The following is a 6,000-nucleotide window of genomic DNA, read 5'->3' as shown; positions in this document are numbered from 1 at the left end:
TTTCTAAGGTGTGTTTTAATCTAATCATGGGCTAAAACCCCCCTCAACTAAGGCTAAAAGCGGATCTTAACCTTAATTATATGGTAATTACGTTTAACCTAATTAAGCTATGTTTATCCTTGTAAGAACTAACTTATAATTCTTAATGCTTGTTGAAGATGGACCAAATCCCAACTCGAATATAATTGATCGTTTATATTGACCGTGATTAAATTGATTAATCGCAACTTATAAGTTGGACCTAATGACCATTTAGTGTGACTTGGTTTTCCAAAATTTTTCATGAATTTTATTACAAATCTCAGATTTATTACTTGAGCCAGACTAAAGTGTAGTAATAAATCGAAGTTTTAGAACTAAGAAAACTTAATGCTTCTTTGGATTACTTACTTGAGCCGGACCAAAGTGAAGTAATTAATCGAATGTTTAGAACTAATTACTCGAGTGGTTTTTCTTGAATCATAAGTAATAACTTTAGCCGGATCAAAGTAAAGTATGTTAAAAATATTTAGATTAATAAAACTTAATGCTTCTCTAGATTAATTATTTTAGCCGGACCAAGGTAAAGTAATTAATTGAAAGTTTAGAACCAATCTCGAAAATCTATTAGCTAACAAGAAAAATCATCATTTTAGAAATGATAAAACAACTTAAAAAGGGTTAAGTGTTATTATCAAGCAAAGAGGTTAAGTGAAGCTAAACCCTTAGTTTCTTCCACTATAGTAATTCCTCACTTAATTTGTCTAATTTTTATTTCACCTATTGATTATGCCTTAACTTGGTCACCCAACAAACTCTACCTTTCGATTGTTTAAATAGTAGATAGTAAGCAAAAAGATTAATACTTATAATCACCATCCTCTTAGGAACGATACTCTAGTTTTACTTTATTACTTGATACATGATTAAGGTGCACTTGCCTTCACATGCATGTATACGTAAAATACGCATTACTAATGGTAAAGTGGGTTGGGGGTTATTTGGAGATTCGGTTGGATGAGTAATTGCATGTAGAAAATTATTTGGTGATGTATAAGGGATTATTTAGGGACATGGAACTAGAACTGAGTTTATATTTGCTGCTAAATTCCAAGTAACATTGAAAGTAGGAATTGTATCTCGTTGCGATAAGGTGGTAAAGGGTTCTCTGACATATGGAAAATTTATAGACACCAGATAGCAATATTGAGAGCTTGATGACAAGGAGCGAGCCTCGTGATCCAACCACTGTTCGAAATGAAGGCCGCATGGACCGTCTAGGCCCCGCCTAGGCGCTCGAAATTGAGAATCCGCCCCGATTTTCTACAATTAGTCCCTCTAGGCGTTTTATTGACTCTTAGGCGATTTTCAGCCGATTGGGCTCCGCCTAGGCCGCCTCGGCACCGCCTAGATCGTCCAAGTACCGCTTAAATGATAATGAACAAAAGCATTTTTAATTGTGATTTTTTTTTTTGCTTTATTATAATTCACTTTTAAGTTGTTTCAATGATATTGTTGTTGAAATGTTGATGTTTGCATAATTTTAAAGATATATGTTACAAATATACGTGTTTTTCTATATTAAATAATTTTATATTATTATTTTTAGATAGTATAATACATATTTTAATTGAATTATACAATAATTTATTGATTAATAAATAAAAAATATAAAAATACAAATCCGATTAATCATCAATTAATCTTCGACTAATTCCCGATTAATCCTTGAGGGCCCTGTCCGCCCGACTAGCACCTAACGTTTTTTATAACCTTGGATCCAACTGATAATAGGGAAACTCATGTTCACTAAACACAAAATGGCGTGAGATAAAAAAAATTATCAGTTAACAAATCATAACACTTGTAACCTTTGTGAATTTACTCTCACCAAGGAAGATGCACTTTCGATAGCGAAATTCAAGTTTATGATTGTTATATGGTCTAAGCCATGGATAACAAAGCCAACCAATTGGACGAAACATGTTGTAACCTGGAGCAACATTAAACAATTTATAAAAGGGAGTACAATTATCAAAGATGAAATAGGTAATCTATAAAGCACATTCAAAAGCATAGGTCCAAAAATTATTGGGAATTTGAGCATGATATAATAAGGAAAGACTAGTTTCTACGACATATCAGTGTTTTCTTTCTACACATCTGTTTTGTTTTGGGATGCAAGGACACGAAACTCTATGATTAATGCCATTTAATGATAAATATTCAGTAAGAGCCTAAAACTCAACCCTCAATCTGATTAGAATGTTATAGTTGGTCTTTGCAAGTACTTCTCAATAAGAGTTCTGCATTTTATAAAACACACTTCTAACTTCATATTTATACTTAAGAAAGAACAACCATGAAAATTTACTATAATGATAAAAAAAACAGAACATAGAACCGACATTGATCATGTGAAGTTACAAGTGTTGGACCCCAAATATTGAAGCAAATTAAATCAAGCGGACCAGAGCAACATAATCGGATTTTGGAAAAGGCAATCTATGTGTTTTACTCGTAGAACAAGCATTACACAGATAATGAGGTTTACTATTATTGAAGGAAATTTTATTCAAGCAAAGTGCTTTTTTAACAATTGGAAAATTCGCATCGCCTAATCTAGCATTGCCATTGCGAAAGAGAAAGATTATAAGCTTGAACATTATAAGGTACGGTTAATGGAATTGAGATGGTGTAAAGGCCATCTTTATTCTGACCTCTTTAGCTTTCCCTATTTATCTCCAAATCATTCAAAACAAAATGGTTAGCAAAGAATTCAACAAAGATATGATTGGATTTGGTTAGGGAAGAAACTAATAATAAATTTTCACATTTTTGGGAACACGAAGCATATCTCAAAATTGAACAAAGGAATCAGGAAAACGAAAATTAGAGTGACCAATATGAGATATAGGAATTGTATTACCATTGCCAGTTGTAACTTCTTCGGGTCCGTCAGATTATAAATGGACATCGAGGTTTGCTAGATCCATAGTTAAATGATGAGAGGCCCCAAAGGAGTAGAAGCATTTTAATTGGGGCGAGGAGAATAAGAGCCAGAATAATTACTGCGACTGCAGCCTCTTCCAGTCCAGAGTTGCAATTCACAAAATTAATAAAGGCCATAAAGATTAGCATTGGAGATTCCGGAGCCAACTGTCTTTCCTCGCTCAATAGTAATCTGGTAAGATCTTCAAAGGTGATAGACTCTAATCGAGCCTTCAATGCATGAACGAACGGTCTATAGGCCGAACCGAGTCCATCTAGAGTTGCCTCAATGAGGACATCTTCAGTTACAGGGCTTTGAAACGCAATTTATTAATCATTAAGATGTTTTGTAGTGCTCAAATAATTGATAATAGAAAAATTTTGACGTTGTAAATTGTGCAATTTTTATTTAAGATCTCTAATTTGAGACCTAGAGCCCGTAGAGTAAGCTTTAACCATCTTAGTGTAAGCAGCAAGAGCAGTTTTCATGCCAACTGCATGTGGCAAAACGCTAGTAGATAAAGATGAGATCAACAGAGTTGGGACTCGTTGATCATGTTGTTCCCAACTCTTGAACGCCAGATTGACAGCTTTGTAGGCAAATCCTTTGATGGAGGATTTTGGTTGCATCAACATGATGTGTCAACCTATGACCTCGCAGTGGCATGAGCTGCGTCTGTCATAGCAAAAAAATAGTCGAAGTAAGCTTTTGGGTAATTTGTGATGACATGTTTATAGTGGGAATTTGGGTGGAGGTTGCGGTAGGTGTGGTGGTTTTAGGTATGGAGGGGATGATGCCATTAGTTGTCATCGTGAAGCAATTGAAAATTGGAAGTAGGGAAAATTAGGGATTTTGGGATGTTAAGCCTCTTAAAACTTTTATACCATGAAGATGTTTATGGCTTCAACTGTATATTCTCCATTGATGAATGTTTGAATATAACGAGAAGATAGGGAGAGATTACAAAGATTGATCTCCTAAGATACAAGATATTTGAACGATTCAAATACTATATACACCTAGCATGTATTAACAAATAATTAACAGATAATTAGTTAATTTGATATTTACAATAGCGTCCTTCATAACTCCTCTGATTATCATAAGTATCGAGTCCTCCCCAAAGGAATTCAATTTTTTTTAAAGAGGAAGGGGACTCAAAACTTGTAAGGTTATGTTTGTAGGGTTTTTATCAACGAGAAAAGGGCGGATTACAAAACAATTTCTCACTAAGTCCTGAACTAAAAGCTTAGGATGTATGTATGATAATGAATGGATAATAAATAAAACGATTAACATATCATTCTGCTTCGGATTGAGTTTAAAACTTGATGAAGTCAATAGCCGAAAATATGAAAGGATAAGGAGCTGCGACTACTGCTACCTCCATCCACAGTTCACACACTGAATATATCCAGTTGTCATCGGAGCAAGGAGAGTCTTTAGATCAATCCATGCTAGAAGAGCTTTAAGATGAATCCATGTACATGTGTCTTCATCTAGATAAATTCATAACGTACGGTGCAAGAAGAGTCTTCGAATCAATTCATTTTCAGATGAATAAACGCCGAGACATGTGGAATAGTACTCTAATATATATCTTTTCGGACTCTTTTCAATTTATGTTTTGTTGTTTCCAATGTTATAAAACTCGGACTGAACTGGTCTAGTTGAACCGGTGAGAAGTCCAGTCCAAATTGAGCTAATTTGTTGAACTCTCAATGAACCGGTTCACGCCGGGTCCCGAAACCGGTGCAACCCCGGGTTTTTCTTTTTTGGCCTATTTAATTAAAAAAACAAATTGTAATAAACATGCCTAAAAGAAAGCTATTGGTGGATAATTTTCATAACCTGTAATAAAGCTACCAATTTTTGGTAATTTCAATAAATCTAAACGTTTTCTAAAATAAATAAAAAAACTAAACATAGTGTAACGTGAGCCTATACAATTTTAATAACCTCTATCAATTTTGTAACAAATATAAACTTAAACTTTGGGTTTTTTCTTAAATGATTCTAAACTCCGTTTATATATTCAAGCCCGCTAACGGGCGCCCCAGACGCTAGATAAAAAAAATTGTTATTAATTGCTACATTGAAATAATAAATAAAAGGATGTCATTATTGATCATTAATCATTTTTTTTACTAATTGATCATTAATTACTCCATTTTATTCCCATCATAACATCTCATTCCCTCTATTTTCTATTCACACCATTTCATCTTCCCTTAGAAATTTTATAATTTTAATTGAAAGAATAAATAAAGTGGTTATTAATTCATTAGAAAAAAGATAATAAAGAATAAAGAATAAATAAACTTGAGTTTCTGATCATTCCATTTCATCTTCCGTCAAGAAAAAAATCACATTCCCTCCATAATATTTCCCACCATTTCACCTTCTTTTTGAGTTTTTTTTCTTTCAATTTCTGAAGATGAAATGGTGGGAATAGAAAATAGAGGGAATGAGATATTATGGTGGGAATAAAATGTAGTAATTAATAATCAATTAGTAAAAAAAAAAAGATTAATGATCAATTAGTCAAAAAAATGATTAATGGTCAATAATAACATCCTTTTATTTATTCTTTCAATGTAGTAATTAATGATAATTATTTTTTTATCTAACGTCCTGGAGGCGCTCGTTAGCTTTTGCCTTATATATTTAACAAAATAAAAGTTGTTTATAATTTTTTTTTGATATATATAATTTATAAAAATAATTTTAAATTAATTATATATATGTATATATTATTTATTTATTGATTACATAATAATCGGATCCGATCAATTCAAGTCATTCGATTCGACTAAATGGTCAATTATCATTTTATAAATCTGATCTGAAGGTCTTTATAACATTGTTTGTTTCACATATTGTTCATTCCCTTTATAACAAATTTTTGTTGTAGTCCATCTACAAACTTTTGTTTTAGTCAAAATCAATTCAATTAATTTCTAATTGATCAAAAATTTGCTTGGTTTTTTAAAAATTGAGAAGGGGATTGATCATGCTTTTTGGCTAAC

The sequence above is a fragment of the Euphorbia lathyris genome, chromosome 2 (genome assembly GCF_963576675.1).
Source record: "Euphorbia lathyris chromosome 2, ddEupLath1.1, whole genome shotgun sequence".
Classification (NCBI taxonomy): Eukaryota; Viridiplantae; Streptophyta; class Magnoliopsida; order Malpighiales; family Euphorbiaceae; genus Euphorbia; species Euphorbia lathyris.
The sequence above is the reverse complement of the archived record's forward strand: the minus strand, read 5'-3'. Positions refer to the sequence as shown.